Raw genomic sequence first — 17768 nt, 5'->3', positions numbered from 1 at the left:
TTAAATTTAATGCACATTAAGAGATTTTGGCAGGTGTCTATATGTGCAAGGACTTGGCACTAAAGTTAATGTACTTGGCTAAAGTTACTGCCAAGCCCCTGCAGCCCTGCTCTGTGCCCCTAGTGGCTGGGCAGATCCAGCACTAAAGTTAGCGCCAGCTTGTGTCTATACATGCATTAATGCACTTTAACTAATCACACTTAAATTTGATACTTGAACGTGCAGGTATCAAATTTAGGTGGGATTAAACTAATAGTGTCATTTTAATTCACATTAAGAGTGTGCACATATAGATATGTGCCCATAATGTGCATTAAATTAGGCTAATATGCATTAATATGTCTCATGTAGGTGTGCCCGGTGTGGATAAGATTTCATTCTAGGTGCTTAACATCCGTTGTTCTTGGCTAAAGGGAGAAGTAGGGTCAAAAGTCTGCTCAAAATCTTTCTGCTCATTTACCATAACTCCCTCCAATTCCTGCATATCAACTTAATTTCATTTCAGTTTCCAGTTTGAGATGCACTGCAGGGATCTCTTTCCCAGGCAAAAGGCAATATGAGGTGAGAAGAAGAGCATGCTGCCAGCACAGGTATAGGCCTGCATAATGGAGCTGTGACACCCTGAATGAGGCTTTTCATTTTAACAACTTTTCGAGTGTGGAGTGAAAGACATAATGCAGATGGCATAATTGAAGTGGGAGAATGAAACATTAAGCATGCACAGAAGGGATTAGAGAGGAAGACTTTGGGGTTTATTTAATTTTGGCTCAGTTGTTATCTAACAATTTTGTCTGAAAAAATTGCTAAAGCTCCTGGCAAGACCAAGAAAACTAAGGAAGATTATTACCTGCCTAGGCGTGTGTAAAACACTGTAAAACTATCAGACTTAAGAAAATGTATTTTTATTATGTGATATCATATTCTACAAAATGTCTTTCCTTCCACAGCTCTCATAGGTCCTCTTTCTTCATTTTTATAGACTTGTCAATTCTGGGAATCATCTAATCATGATGAGGATTTAAGGTATGTATATGTATTGTACTGTATGCTAATAATTAATGAGCACTTTGTTTCGAAGATCTTCTCTCTGAAGCTCTACATTTCAAAAAGCAGAGGCTTAACATAAAAAAGATACTAGCCCTCATATTTAACACGTAATGAAATTACCGAAGAGAGATCAGTCATGACTTCTAATGTTATCAGATCTCGCAGATGACACAAGTATGGTGAACAAAGGAGAAGAACTTTAAAATGCAGTAAGGTCTTATTAACTGAGATAGGAAATATAAGAGTGTAGAAATATAAAAGACTATCAGTGTTTTCCTTTATGGTTCACCAATTAAGGTTTCAGTATTTTGTAGAACTGAAAAGCTAGTGGAGGCCCCAAGCCAATGTGGGTCAATGATAATTTTGTCCAGGTGGAATCTAATAATGCAGGATCTGATCAAAAGTCAAATACATTGTGGGATTTTTTTTTTCTATAGGGACCCCTAACATGTATTTAGTGGTGCACACAATGGCATAAATATTCATAACGAATGTACTATATTTGTGGCATTAGTTACCTACAAGAACTTCATGAAGAAAACATATGAGGATAGGAAATAGTCACTCTTTATTCCTGTCAGTAGATTTTGCCTTTGACTCTCCTGATCAATATCAGCCCTGCATTGGTTACTATGGGAATGAGGCTTTCCTTCACTCGATAAACCCCAAGTTCCTTTTTTTACAAAGGTGAGCAAAATACTTTTAAAAGAAGGTTTTATCTGTTTTATGCCTTGAGGGACTCTGCAGCCATCACTTTAAAGGTACTTGGACACTTTGAAATGCAGAATATTATGATCTAGCTTTGGGCAAGTAAAGACTTAAAACCATTTGTTTACCCCAGAAATCAATGTCAAATTCATGTAGAAATCTATACACTCTGTGTGCATACTCTGTGTGTGTATGTGTGTGCGTGCATCTGTGTGTTTGTGAGGGGGGAGAAGACTGAAAGGTTATGTCTATATGCATACATATAGTATATGGAGATACAGACACATACAACTCAATATAATTTTAGTTACTTTTAAGGCTTGCAAACAAGATGCTGTATTAAAAAATTTACAACAAAATCTTGGGCTCAGCTTCTAGGATATATTAATTTACCTCTATAATGATCTGAGCTTTTTTTTATTTGGAATACTGGGACAAGAACTATCCAGCTTTCAGGTATCATCCATGAATATTTCATAAACGATACCTGAAAGCAGGATATCAGGATATTGATTTTATTCTGTTTCAACTAAAAAATGTGTGTGAGTGTGTATCTGTAAACAGACACACACCTACATGCTTGCTTACAATGCATATGTTTCTGTGTGGGGTATTATGTAGCAGTTATTTCCTGACTGAAATGAAACTTTAAATGGAAACTGTTAACTGTACAAAATTGCAACTGTGCTTTTGCATTCTGTGACTCCTATAATGCTGGATGTGTGGAAGCCTCTTTTGCTTCCCTGCTTCAAGGGAAGCAGGATACTATTTGCAGAATTCCCATCCAAGAAGTTGCTGCCATCTATGGCCAGTCGGCTGCCTTTTTGTACATAGAATCTGAGAGGATTTGGCCCAGTGCCTATTAATGGTTAACAAAGTATTCCCATTTTTTTCCTCGCTGTTGGCTCATTTCTATATTTCTTGGTTTCTATCACATACTGGAATTAGAAGTAGCCAAAGAGGCTGTTCTGATGGTATCTGCAACCTGAAAGCAACTGCAAAGCTCATGAGAAAGATAGCTTGGACAAATTCATGCCCAGTTCATGGCCATATATAGAGAGTACAAAAGAAGCAAGATAATGAAGAGTGTCTGGCTGTAGCAGAATCCTGGGAAGAATTAAACAGGGAAAGTTAAGATATCCTCGCCTCTGTAACCACCCTCCACTTACGACATTTGCCTTTGGCCATTAATATTTACTTGAACTGCACACTGATTCTGCACACCTAAATGACCACAACTGTGGGAAACTAATTAATTGAGAAGAATTCCCTTTTAGATTTAGATTTGGCCACAATGACTGAGGCATTTGTGAGTTCCAAGACTGCTTGTTGTAACCATCTCTTCACAAAGCCTTTAATAAAATCACACACACTCAGAATAAGGCAGTCCATATGCTCAGTAGCAAAAGGAGACAAACATCCATTACCTCACTTTTCTCACTCTGTGTTTTTTTCCGATTGAAAAAAAGATGTCAAATTCAAGTTCTCGGGCCTTATCATCAATGATTTAAAATAGGGTGGGTCAACATACGCAGAGGCAGCAACTCAGTTTATATTATTATAGCCTTCCATGGTACTTACTTTATATACTTGCAGTGGGCAAATTTATAAATGGAACTCAGTACATGGAGGAGATGGGTCTTTTTTCATTACTGGAGGACCGTGAATCAGGAAGTCGCATCCAGAGACAGCAGAATGACTTCCAGAGAGACGGCAAAGTGTAAAGCCCATTCATTTCTCATAGTCCTTCCACAATACCACCACAAACGAGCAAAAAGAGTCTCTAACCCTACTGACTAAGCAAGGGGAAAAATAAATACATATTGACTTCACTTTGAAATTTTGGAGAGCAAAAGAATACCATTATGATGGATACAAGATAAGAGCCTAGATAAAAAAAGATTTATTAGTGAAGACAAGGAATTCTTTAAAGTATCCTAACTTCTTTTGAAACCCCCCAGAAATGTTCTAAAGGAATTCAGAACTGAAATTGTAAGAGTTTATGCAAACCCACTTGGCAAGCAAGCTCACTTTTGTTTCACAGTTTGCCAAACTAATAGGGGCAGAGAGAGTGCTTAATCAAAGTCAATATTGGCTTGCTGACTCTCAAGAAACGATCTAAAAGTGCTTTGGGGGCTCTTTCCATGTTCATTCTCTCTTCCTGTTTCTCTTGTTGTTTCTAATGATAGGAGAAGAAACACTTAAATGTCTCAGGCCAATTCTCTTTTTCTGCTGAAATCTCAGCTTAAACACTTATCAGGCAAAAAGTCATATTTAGAATGAGATCATGACACAAGGATCTTCTGAAAAAATGTTTTTTGTGGCTCAGCAGCCCCACTGGATCCTGCATTTAGAGCAGTCTGAAGTGTTCAAGTGACTCAGCAACTCAGTGGTGGGTAATTTACAGCTCTCTCTTCATTCCAAGCCTAACTGTTAGCTTGCAAGCTAAAGTGCTTCTCTGTCAAGCTTTGCTGAATGCAAATGCAGGGATCCCAGCTCAGGGCAGCAGATGGAAGAGTCAGAACTAAAAGAAGAAACCAATTGCTTTGATTCAAGAAGAGGACGTGGATGCTGAGGGGCTTATTCTATTCTCATGTGCAGATCAAGGGTAACTCCACTTATGTGAATGAAGTTACCCCTGGGATGAGCCCCTGCTTTGAGAAGACAAAGGTCAAGATGAAACTTTGCTCACAGGGTAATAGGTAAACTTATAAACAAACCAAAATTCAGGTATATGTAAATGATATTTTGAAGATTGGAAATCTTAGATACAGCTAACAATTGTTTCCTGCTGAACTGGAGTCCTTTTTCCTGTCAAAATAAGACCTGTATAAAAATAAAACTCGATTTCCTGGAAGAGCTTACTACAGATAGTCCAGGTTCATGGTTAGAAACCAGCCAATCACTTAGGTGTCCATGGCAGAGAACCAACTGACACAAGAGCCTGATTCTTGACCTTTACAATAAGTGGCACTTCTCCATTTATCCTATTAGCACTTACTTCAAGGAGCAAATTACAACTGAATATGAGTGCGAGTAACAGAACCTGGCCCAAAACTAGAACGTAAAATAACGATTTGAAAAGCAAGTGTTATTTGTGCTTCTTGCCCAGTCTTTGCAAACTAGGAACTTCTCTCCTATTGAAGAAAACTGAACGAGAAGGCTAATTACTGAAATTGCTCTATCAGAGACATAATTTCCATCCTTTGGTTCTTCTTAAGTCAGTTTCTGCAGAGGTCAGGGGAAGTCATGTGAAGGTCCATGATGGTTTTGCCTGAGTAAAGGCTGAAGATTTGGACCAAGGATCATCTCATGCTAATACAATCTGCTTTATTTTGGAAGTAAAATGTGTATGTAATTAGTTTTAATATGAGTATAAATTTTCCTTCTTGAAGTAAAATACTAAACCCTAGTTATATTGGAAAAGCATGTAGCATAAAAAGAGGCCACATACACAGTTAAAATATTGGGCATAAAAATACTAATTAAGATAAAACATTATACCAGAATACCTACAATAAACACAAATTAATAAACCAATCAGCAATATGAGCACCTTCAAGAAAATTATGGCACGCATCATATAATCTTGCAGAGATAACTAAGGAATGTCTAATGTGAATTTCTTTTAATGGACCAGTTAATTTTTGGCATCTCTGGGGAAAGCCTGTGTAAAGGTGTCCTGTAAAAATGCACATATAGTTCCTGAGAGCCAGTGTTCCTAGCCTTCATTGAAGCAGGAGACCTTTTTATTTCCTATGTGCTCAGCAACTTCTTGGTTCAAAGATGTTGCTAGAAGAGGACCCCTGTCCATCACCTAATGATATGTGTCTGACCTACAGTGGGCGATATGGCAAATAAATTAACAAGAAAAGAAGACTTTATGATTCCAAAAATGCGGATGTTAAAGAATATTAAATATCTCTAAAATATTACCCAGGGCAGATTTTTCTATAGCTAAGACGATATAAAAATGAAAATCTCATGATTTGGGGAGATCAGTGCACAATAAGCTAGAGGACAAATTTGCACCACAATAGTTACTCTGCACTTACTTGCTTAGTTGTTCCTGGTTCACAGTAACTGTGAAGTAGTTTTCAAAGCTGTTTCAGAAAGGTGCTCTTAGTATGCTACAATTTAATACTTTAGCTTGCTTACACTAACTACCTCCTGTAGATAAGCCCTAGCTGACTCTAATAGGAATGGATTCCTACCTATCCAAGGATATTTCCCAATTCTAGCTCAATGATTCAGGAAATAAGAGACTTTTATGTATAAAGAGTAGAGAGCCGGTAAGTGGTACCAGACTGTATCTTTGCAATCCTGCTGTCCTCATAAAAGTGACTCATGTCTTGGGAGTTTCCTGGAGTGATGTGTAGGCATGTGTCTTGGGCAATGAAAGCAGCTCCTTGCCTTCAAAACGTCTGCCAGGTGATCTGTGTATGACTCCCCTTCGGTAAGATGTCTAAAAATAAAATGTGAGACAATACAAAAGAGCTTGCAATTGGAAGTTCTTCTTCCTCCACATGCTTAAAATCCAGAAGTTTGGTGGGAAATTATGAACAGCAATATCACTCACCTGAGGATCAGATCTAGTGGCAAGATAAGGTAATGATTAGGCGAAGCAATTAGGAAAAAAAAATAACAGTATTTATAGGGAACACAAATGATTTTCTCTTGGGTTTTGACCTCTTCTAAAGAGGTCAAAACTTTGGAAAATCAAGGTCACCTCAAACATGACATGTGTTTACAGCTGTGGTTACAAGCACAGGACTATGCACAAGCATCTTTTACTTTAATGTTTTCCCCCCGTACTTTTTTTAGACAGAATAACTAGGAGGACAAAAAAAATTGCTCAGTCCTTATTACATTTGTTCTCTTGACTTTCATTTGAGGACTCCTGCAACATTGATTGACCTGGTGAGCATGGAAAGTCAAACGGATACTGTGATTGCTTTCTATGTGCTTTCTCTTCGTGGGTACTCTAAAAGTGACTTCAGTACCTAGTCAGATGGCACTCCCCTTTGGAAATTCTATTTTCTTTTCCTAGTATATGTTAATTAAAAATCTAAATTATGTCCACTTCAGGTCTTTACCTTGGAGTGTTACTGTAGAAAGGTAACATAGACAGATCTTAAGAAAAAATGGTTTCTTATTCAGCTTCCACTTGCATTTTTACTAAATAAGGAAAGTAGTTAGCAAATCATAGCTAATTTTTACTTGGTCTTGGATGCATGGTGGTCTCTCTAATAAGTACCTGGACCTAGGGAGACTACATCCATGTATATGAGACTGGACTCTGGCACACTCCTTGAGATACATAGTCTCTGTCTTCATTGTTTTTCTTTATCTTAAATCTGGTCCAAATTCTCCCTTAACTAACAAGGAGCATATCTCATTGAAATTAATGAGAGAAATAGAAAAGGAAAAGTTGGCTAACTATTTGTAGGTTAAAAAATATCTTATGCAGTTTAGCAGTGTCACAGAGCACTCGGATGCCCTGCGACTGAGAGCAGGAAACAGCTTGGGAGAGACCCCTAGTGGCAAGAAGGGGGAGGCTCAGCTGCCAGTCACCAGGGCAACCGGAGTCACAGGTGCTGGTTGCTAGGACAACTGGTGGAGCCAGCTGACAGGAAGAGGCAGGGCTTAGCCCTTCTTAAGCCCCAGGCATGAGGTCAGGAGGGCAGTTCCCCTCTGGTGGCCAAGAGAGGGCGCAGAATTTGGGGTGCATTGGCCCCAGCCCCAGAGCAAGGGGGCCATGAGAAGCCCCAGAGCAAGGGGGGCAGTGAGGAGCCCGGAGAGAGGACCATGAGGAGCAAGAAGTCCTAGAGTAAGGGGGCAGCGAGAAGCCCCAGAGCAAGGGGGATGGGCAGCGAGAAGCCCCAAGGAGGTAAAGGAGAGGGCCAAGTCACAACAGGGCCCAGGTCAAAAACTACGTCAGTACCACGCAGCTTGGGCTGTGGTGTTGGGCTGGAAAAGGAGCTGCAGATAGCGCCCCCTGGCACCAGGGTGCATAAAGTGGGCAGCCTCCCACTAATTACATAAGTCAATTAATCAATTAAGATCAAGGCATGGCAGGCGAGTAAGCAGGCGGTTGGTCTATAACAGGAAAGCTGAGTCACCAATAGAAAGGCTCCAGTAGAGATACTTCTGTCACAAGCAGAAAATCTGACCATCTTCAATTTCAAAGCTACTGAGATTATTAAGACCGTACCTTATTTATACTGACATTAACCTGCTTCTTTCAAAGCAAATAATGATTCATTGTTCAACCACTTCAAAGAAACAACCCTAATGATAAAAATCACCTAAATATTTCTCTTCTGTAAATGTTTCAATTCTGTTTACTTAGGGAATTATGGTAAAGTTGAAGTTAGCCTAAATGTTTCGGGGATATATTTATACAGTTACCCTTTTCTACTATGAGTGTTTTTGAGATATCATAGAGAAGAGCCCCAGGCTGCCCACAGTCAACATAAGGGGGAAGAGAAGCAGTTTGCTGGAGATGTTGTGGTTGGGGACCCATTATGTTGGACTAACACCTGGTTGCTGGAACATCCCCTTGTGGCTGGAATGGCATCTTGTAGCCATGGGCACCTGGATGTAAGATAGAGTATCTTCAAACAAGAGTGTAGCACTCACACTTAGGGAAAGAAAACATCTTTTTTTTCATATAAGCTAAGGGTATCTAAAGCTGAGTTTCCAGAAGTACTGAATCTTTGCATTGTCATAGAAATTTGTAGGGGACATATTAATGGGGTAAATGAGGTTATCTCTGGGAGGCAAAAAAGGCATAAGAGGAGCCCTCAAATTCTAAGGGAGATAGAAAAGTTGTTGTGGGGGATGAAACAAAGATAGTTCAGCATAAACACAGTTTGGAAAGTTTTTTCAGGGTTGTTAAAAGGTGTTTTGTGCATTCCATGGACTTTCAGATTATTTTATCTGCACTTCTAAGAAATAATTAACTTACATATTATCTTAATACAAACACAGAACTGTCCGATTGCAGAGGCATGCAACATATGAAGATTGTCTCATAACAACTTTGATGAGTACAATCATGTTTTGCTTTAAAACATTTTACTGCACATTAACACAATACCATGGCTGTGGCAATCCAACCTCTGCTATAGTGACCCTATCAGATTGTAGTCTTATGCAACTGTCCTGCTTGAATGAAGAGTAAATTTCATTTAGCTGAGGCTGGCAAACAGGACCCTTTGCACCATTCTGTGCCCACTCAGTTTTAAAATGATTCATCTTTGTGTTGTTTCCAAGGTTTCCATGGTGAATATGTGCACATGCAACTGATTTGGATTTTTTTTCCTAATGAGTTGGATCTTCTTCCATGTAAAATAAACCCTTAGTGTGCATGTTTCTTTCATAATTAAGTAATTGTTAATAAAAAATAATAATAATTTTTTACAAAGACATTCAAAACATCTTAGTTAAGAGTAATGAACTTGAGCAGTGGTCAGCTATTTTTACAGTGAGTCAGTAGAACAGGAGGTGAAATGTGCAGACTCTATTCTGATGGCTCAGGGAGGGGAATGGGTGTGTTTTGAAGTTTGCAATTGCCAAAAGTTTGTCTGCAAAAATGTTTCAGAAACAGAAAAGGCAAACTGGCCCAGATTTCACAAGAGTGATTTCTAAATGTGGGTATTCTAGTTAAGCAACACCTCTGAGAGCAGACAAAACCTTCGCTAATTAGGACTACAGGACAGAAAAGCCATCATGTCCAGTCCCCTGAGTTCTTAGTAAGCAGTTGTCCAAAGGGTCAGAAACACGCTGGCCACAACAGTATGAAGCTCAGTACAGGCTAAATGACCCTACTTCTTGTCCAGTGAGGAACTCCATGGTGTCATCATTAGACTGCTTCCAGAACCCAATCTGGCATGTTTAAAAATGTCTCTAGTTTCTCTACAATCCATTTCAGTTTACAGCATAGACATATCCTTAGAATGTAATCTCTTCAGAACAGAGTTCTTGATTTGACTATACGATATCTATTATACATCTGGTGCTTAAAAGGCTCCTGTTCAACTCTGGTTGTTGTAAGTGGAAGGATTCCCATCAAATTCAATGGAAGTTAGGTCAGATTCTGTATAATTTATAGTAATAGTATTTAATACCCCCTTTTGTAATGGTTTGTTTCCATAGAACTCCAATAAAGTTACAGCTGTTAAAGGAGACTACTACTTCCCATTTGTTGATTGGTTCATGGTTTACTTCCAAATAAATGCAAGTATAACAAAGCTCTGTGCTGCAAGCAGCTTTCTTTTCATGATGCTGAAGCAGAATCAGATGTGTGGATTGGATGCATACAAATGTTTTGTCGCATTCCCAGTCTCAAACAGCTAGAGTAGCTGAACATTTCATTCTTTTCCTCGTCTGAGAAACATGTACTGCTTATTATAAAAGGTTTAGGGATGGCATACTGTGTAATAGCTTAGATGAGTGAAAACAAATTTAAATATAAGAAATGTGCTGGCTTATTTTTTGCATGTTGTAAATACTCTTAGAAACAGTAAGGGGCCTTATTAAGGTTGAACCTTAGGTCTTTCAACTTCTTTGAGAAAAGAGAACAAATGGTAAATGCATGAGAAAATAAGTAACCTCTGTGATTTCCCACTTCAGTTCAAGCCCAGATATTTTTGTCAGTTGTTAATTACAGTCATATTTCTCTAACACCTTTAAAAAAGACACAGCAAGCAAAAGATTTCCAGGAGAGAGGCTGCACCAGCTCAGAAAAGTTCAGATTTCTCCAAACATGGTAACCCACTGGGTAGAGAAGATTTTGTGCTTCCTGCAGACCACATTCCCAATGCTCAGCTGAGAAGTTTTGATTATTTTCCAAACTCTCATGGAAATGAATTGGACTAGTTACTTTAAAAAGAGACCACCGTTGTGCTACAACATAATCCACTGTTTTTTTTTTCTTGTTTGTGTTTTTACTTTTATTGATAGATGTTGATCCACATAAGTAACTTTCAAAATGTTAGTTGAAAATCCAAACACCTACAAAAAGGACAGTTAAATAGAGTAGTCATTGTTTGCTGATTGCTTCAACATAGTGATGTTGTAATTACAACAGATGTTTCCTGTACCTGAAATAAGAAATAACTGAAATGTCTTTGATACCAGAGTACATGAAACTATTTGAAATTATTTATTTTAATGATGACCTTTTTGCCACCCCTTGTAATGAGCGTGTTATGAATACAGAACTATCACTGCATACACTGTATACTTTCACTTGTATGTATGTGGGAAAGAAGGTAGGCAATATAGAGGATTAAAATATGAAATTTTGACTTATTTCTTCATTATGTAAGTGTATGTCCTATTTCTTTGATACAGAAAGAAATTTATTGTCTATGGCAGTTTTCAACCTTTTTTAACAAGTGTACCCCTTCTGTCTCAAAGTTTCAGCTCATGTACTTTTTAATTTTTTCTTGTTTTTAGCAGGGGTGGGAGCAGACCGAGGTCCTTGCAATGAGGGAGGGAGTAGGGCTGGGACAGGCACTGCACAGCTGAGGTAGGGCACAGGATAGAGCCACAAGCAGCTTGTGTGGGGCACAGCGGGGGGGGGGGGTGGCTCCTGCTGCTGCATGCACCCCAGAAGGGCATGGGGAGCATGTGCCCCTGAATCTGCATGTGGAGCAAGAGTGGGCTGCTGCTGTGGGGGGGAGGCAGATTGAGGCCACAGTGGTGCAGGGAGAGTGGGGCTCTAGCAGATGCAAAGGCTGCCCAGCCAGGGTGGGGTGCCAGACTGAGCCATGTGCGGGGGGGGGGGGTGGCTCCTGCCACTATGTGTACTATGGGAGGGCATGGGGGTGCATGACCCTAGATGTGCATGTGGGCTGGGGTATGCTGGGGCCAGGGCTGTGCTGGGCTCTTCCCAGTGGGGGCTGGGCAGGGCTGCGCTTGAGGTGGGCAACAGCAGCACGGGAGGGAGGGAGCGGAAGAGGTTACTGAAGGGTCTGCAACCACTCCAGAATTTGCTGTAGCCCCTCCAACCCCTCCTCCCACTGCAGCCGAGTCCAACACTGCCACCAGAAACAGCCTGGTGCTGCCCTGGCCCCAGCCTGCAGTGGCCCACAGCCCACCCTGCCCCGCATGCACATCCAGGGGCACGTGCCTCCTGTGTCCTTCTGGAATGCATGCAGTGGCAGGAGCTGCCACTCCCATGCCACCAGATGAGCTGCTTGTGCCCCAGCCCCTGGCCCAGCCCCACTCCCTCCCTCACCATGGGGGCCTATATGAGTGGGACTACAGTGGGGGGGGGGCAGGGCTGCAGCCATTCCAGCATTCACCATAGCCTCCCAGACCCTCTCCCAGCAGTGCCACTGCCTGCGCCAAGCAGAGCCTAGCCCAGCCCCCTGTTGGGAAGAGCCCAATGCTGCCTTGGCTGCAGCTCTCAGCAAGAGCCTACCCTGCCCCACCTCGCCCCATGCACAAATACAGGGGCACATGCCCCCGATAGCAGTGGGAGCTGCCCCCCCCCCCCCCCCATGTGGCCCAGTGCTGCACCCCACCCTGGCTGGCCAGCTTGTGCCCCAGTCCCATTCCCTCTCCCAAAACAGACTCACCAGCTGAACCCAGCTACTCTTTACGTGGCTGGGTTATGCTCCTGGCTCCCTGCATGCTGCACTGTGGCTGCCTGTACACACATGGCAATTATTGGCCACATCAGTTCCGCGTACCCCCTAAGACCCTTTTAAATGCCCCTAGGGGTATGGGTACCCCTGGTTGACAGCCACTGGTCTATGGCAATACCTCATTTTGTGACGGTTGTCAGTGCCAGATGCTTCAAAAGCACATACATAATAATTCACCTGGCCAAACCAGAGGCTACAAAGGTTTATAGTGAAAGGGGAATTATATTTGAGAGAGGTTACTAGTAGCATCCCTCAAGGATAGGTTTTGGGATACATTTTGTTTAACATTTTGTTTAGGAACTTTGGTGCAAGAAATAGATACATGCTTATGATTTTTGTGGATAACACAGGTGAAGATGCAGGTACTGTTAATACAGAAGTAGACTGAATTGCCTTAAAAAATGAAATAATCTTTTGTACTGGAAAATGTAATAGTACGAAGTCATGCACCGGGGGTGCCTGTACATGAACATGGAGGCTGTTCTGATACATTATAATAACGTTGCGTTGGAGCAGATTCAATTAATCAAATCTGTTGGAGGGTGGTAATTACTATGTTCCAGCAACTTCCTGCATCTCGTGTATCAGCATCCCCATGCTTAAAAATGGCAATTGGGGGTACTGTAACTAAAGCTCATTAAATGAGCTTTAGTTTAAGTGCCCCCACCATCATTTTGAAGCACAAGGATGCTAATACATGGGACACTATGGCACTTAAATAGAGTGGGTCTAATTAAAGCACCACTCTCCCCACCCCTGGAGCACATTTAAAAATGCCCTTAGAGACTAATAGTAAGAATTTTTGTTATAAAGCGGGGCTCATACATTGGAAGCACTGGAGGAAAAAACTCTATTGAACAATCACAAGATAACCATGAGCCTCCAGTGATGCAGTCATGAAAAAGGATATACAATTCTAAGGTGTATTTGGCAAGGTATTTTTAGTAGAGGCTGAGAAGTATTAATACAACTTTACAAGGCATTAGTAAGCGTCAATTTAGAATATTTTGTACAGTTCTGATCACCTATGTTCAAAACAATTTAAATAGCAACAAATGATGCAAGTTTTGAAAATGGAGATTGAATGAAGGTTGAAATGGGGAACACAATTATTTTGTATACATGCAGTTGGGTATGGATTTCAGAGAAGGTTAAAAGATATTTAAGTTAAAGGGTAATACCTGTCCACGATAAAAAGGGTACATACTGGTCCCTAATAAAATTAAAGTGAAACTTAGAAGAAGGTTTCTAGCCATTAGGAAGTGAAGGTCTGGAACAATCTTCTCAGCAATATATTAGGGACAAAGAAATTGAGCTGTGCCAAGAAAAAGGAAAGGAAAGGATGATAGAATAACAGCATCCATGGAGTAGTAATCAGTGTGTGTTGGGTGTGACTGTTCATTAAATATATATGAGGACACTGAAATAACCCTTGAGACCTCAGTCCAGGGCCCAGCTGCTCAGTTTGTTGAGGCTGGGGGACTTCTGGGCATGAGGAAAGGCACAGACACCAGGACTTCTGGGCATGAGGAAAGGCACAGACATCAGAGGTATTTGGATGCTTGTCTTGCTGGGATCATTTGAACCCAGCTGACTTCCTGCCCCCGAGGTAGGGGGCTGGACCCAATGATCTTGCAAGGTCCCTTCCAGCCCCAATGTCTATGAAATCTATGAAATCATTTTCCAAGTCACCCTTCTGGAGCGTTCTATGCTTCCCTTTTGAGTACAAGGAGTTAGTTGGTTACCTCCAGAAGATGATTTAGAGCTATGAATCCTAAGTGAGGCAGATGCCTTCTTGCAGCTGTATTTAGGCACTGCAACACAAAAAAAGGTGGGATTTAAGACACACCCCTCATATCACATACAGCTGCAGAGGGGCTGCACTAATGTGGTTGCACCCTCTTTGGCTGTTTTGCACATGCAAGGTCTGCCTGGAGCCCCTGTTTTCTTGTGGTTCTGGATGTCTGCTACCGAATTCAGCAGAGAAGAGAGGGAACCCCCTGGGCTCTGGAGCCATGAGAAAGCAATGGTTCCAGCCAGGCCTGGCCCCAATTAGCTGGTGAGTTCACAGTTCACTGTTCACTTAGAGCTCCAGCAGGAGACCGTTCTGACCGGGCAGCAAGCTCAACGATCATTGCAAATGTGTTGCACAGCCAAAGTAGGCAGCTGCAACTTTTGCCCCATTCCTCACTCTGTTACTGCCTCTTCTCATCATTTTCTCTTGGTTAGTGCAGGCAACGCCCTGATCAGCATACTGGCTCTTCTAAGGCAATTAACTCATCCCATGTGCTATGTACAGGGAGCCCACACGTGTATCTTAGGACTGTAGATTCCACTTTAGGGGCCAGGTGCCTAAAATTTAGCTGTTGCAGTTTTCAACATCACAACACTTATGTCCCTATTTGACTCCCCAGCAATGACACAGATGATTAAAGGCACAGTGAAAAACCAAATGGAATCACCTGACTCACTGTGTGAAATGAAAATGACTAGAATACAACATTCTGCTTTATGAAAAACCCCAGCGTGCAGCAACGAGTCTCCCCAGTGATTTTTTGTGAGTGTGATGAATGAGGAAAGTTTAGTTGTTAATGGGAGTCACTGGGCACCTGTGCTGATCTGGTCTTGCTATGAAATGGAACTGATTTAAGAGAGGGTGGGAAACAGGCTGGCTGAATCCCAGCTCAGTTTTGAGTTCTGTATAGTCCACATTTCATTTTTTTACCTGACTGTGTTTATTTTTTTTTACTTTGATAAAATGTCAAGTGTGTTCACGAGAAAACTCAAATAGGGTATGCAAGGCCACTGCAACTGCAAATTGCTTGATGTCTGACACTACAAACAAGAACACTGCCAATTCATCATAGCCTACAGGCTTTCACCACAAGTACAGCTGAAAAAGAAATAGGTAGATGATGAAGCTTCCTTATCCCTAAGAGTCACAGCCCAATGTGCACTTTGGTATTTCTTAGTTATTTAGGTAGTGGTACTTAAATCTCTGCAGACTTTTAAAATATTTGGTGCCTTGTGGATGCAGAGTACTTTCTATGGATGTATGCTGTATATCCTCATGTTCCATTGAAATTTCACATCACTACTTAGGTTACATCAGAAATGTGACAGTCCCTATAGATCCACAAGAGATGGCATTTGAGGGGTTAAATAGGTGTATTTTCCTTCTTTTTAATCCTACAGAAGGAGAATTGTATCTCTATGAATGCACTTCTACTGGATTTATTAGCATGCTATCTTTTGAGACATATGCAGTGATGCCCAAGAGTTCTTCTGTATCCAGGAGGAAGAGCAATGAACACTATTGAAGTACTACAGCTGGTCTGGTGTGAGATACAGGTCTGAAGGTACATCTGTGTATAAACAGCTGGGACTATATTGTTTGTCATACGTGGAAAGGGGATTACCATTAGGCATTGAGCAATTTTTAAAATCGAAAGCTTTTTTAGTTTCACACTAGCAATATCCTTTAATTATTATTCTTTAATTATCCATTAGTTGCCATCTCCTCGTTAGAAAAAAACTTCAATTAACCAATCAGATAGTGACCATAAACAAGGTCATTTCAGTAACCATACACAATGAATACTGAATACCAAATATTCCAAAAAAACCCAGTTCTTAAACAAACTGTCCTCCAAAAAAAGAATAGCTTTCAAAATTTACAAGGATCACATCCAGAAGTAGATATGGGTGGGTTCATGAATAACAACAAAAACAAAAACAACAAAAATGCCAAAGTTGATTCAATGTATGGTTTTATAAAAACAGTTCAACCTGTAAATTGTAGGACAGACTATAGTTGAAAAACTTAGGAGAGATTTCTAAGTTTTATTTCTGAGCAAAGTTGGTGCTTGTAAAATGCATCAGCTTAACAATCTTGGAGTAAGGGCTCTCTGTAATTAATACTTGCCCCATGTCATTGTTGGCAATCTGATCATGGATAATTGATGGGTCTTGAGGTGACTTAAGAGTCCAGTCCTTGAGCCACACACCCATCTGCAGAAATTGCAGAGGAGGGTAGGCCATAGGTCAGGATTTCTCTTTTTTTCCTTCCTCTACTCTTTCTTCTCTGCATCAAGGGTAAGACATGTTACCTCAAAATGGCCAGCTGCTTGGTTGAGGTTACATTGGAGTTGGTCAGCAGCCAGCTCCCTTCAAGTCTTGACATAAACATCCGTTTTCTTGAGGTATGTCATCAATGTGTCCTTGTAGCATTTCCTCTGGTCACTGCAAGATCTCAATCTATTACCACAACATGCATACAATTTAATAATGATGAGGTAAATGTCTATGATTTAAGAATTTAAGAAGCCAGGTTCAGTTCCCAGTTGCCCTGGCATAGCTAGGGAATAAAATGTACTAAAACCAGTGTCAGGGAGTAGAATTGGCTTTAAATAGTCTAACTGTTGTTTCTTGTCTACAGGGCTCCATTGCCCTAAGAAAATCTAAGCCTCTTCCTTGCCTTTGCCAGTAGGGGAATTGGCGATTTTTAAGACAAACAACATTCATGCCTCACCTCCCACACCTGTATATGATGCTGTTTACCTACTGTCTTTAAGGGTACTAGCTTCATAATAATAATGGGTAATAGTCGAGTCTAATGTTTTAGTTTTCCAGTCTCCCAAATGATAATTATGAACTTTCTCCAATTCCATGTCATCTGTTTTACAGCCAGACATACATGAAGGAAGCAGGCCAGGACAAGCTTCACTGTATGCTATGACAGCCACTGGAGACAGCTTAATGGTAGCAAGTGTTTTTAGTTGTCCTTCACAGAGACCTTTCCCCCAGCTGCTTCTAAATGTTTATCTCTCATTTTGCACTGTCAGGAAACAGGTGTTTTTCTATTAATAGATATGATGTAGCAAAGCAAGAAGAAGGTGCAGCAGTATATGAAAACAGGTGGTCTACAGTTGAGTAGTTTATAAACAATAACTAATCACTCAAGACCTGTATCTGTTTATAATGAGGACTATAATTACAAGCCAGGTGGTTGTAGTTAGAGGAATACACTGTTTTTAAACAGGTTACTTGATTCAACAGCAGTTTTACAGGAAGCAGGATTGCCTAAAACATATGTTGTCTCTGAGTGTATATCTCTTTTTCCTTGTGTGTATAGATAAGAATGTCTAGTGGAATCTATCATGAGACCCTTTTTACAAAATCTTTCTACTTTGTGCAAGCTGAGCTGATCAGGCTGAAAAGCTGTGTCAGGCTGGAAGAGGAGGTGACAAAGCTCCAAAATATCTTCTGTCATGAGGACTTCATCAGTTCAATGCTGGAGGAGACTCTAGGACTACGGAAGAAGGGCTGCAGAGGAAGGAATGCTAGAGGCAG

General features: G+C 40.8%; 1 long non-coding RNA gene across 1 annotated transcript in view; it reads left to right on the top strand.

Annotated features, from left to right (window-relative positions):
- Positions 1 to 977: 977 nt before the first annotated feature.
- LOC149867612 (uncharacterized) overlaps positions 978 to 17768 on the top strand; it is a 69477-nt gene continuing 52686 nt past the window's right edge. Inside the window, exon 1 of the long non-coding RNA XR_016441641.1 lies at positions 978 to 1023. This is a non-coding gene — a long non-coding RNA (uncharacterized LOC149867612). The remainder of the gene's footprint in view (positions 1024 to 17768) is intronic.

Source organism: Crocodylus siamensis, chromosome 4 (assembly GCF_052110815.1).
Source record: "Crocodylus siamensis isolate JL-2025a chromosome 4, ASM5211081v1, whole genome shotgun sequence".
In the NCBI taxonomy this organism is placed as follows: domain Eukaryota; kingdom Metazoa; phylum Chordata; order Crocodylia; family Crocodylidae; genus Crocodylus; species Crocodylus siamensis.
This window is presented reverse-complemented; position numbering and strand designations above follow the sequence as displayed.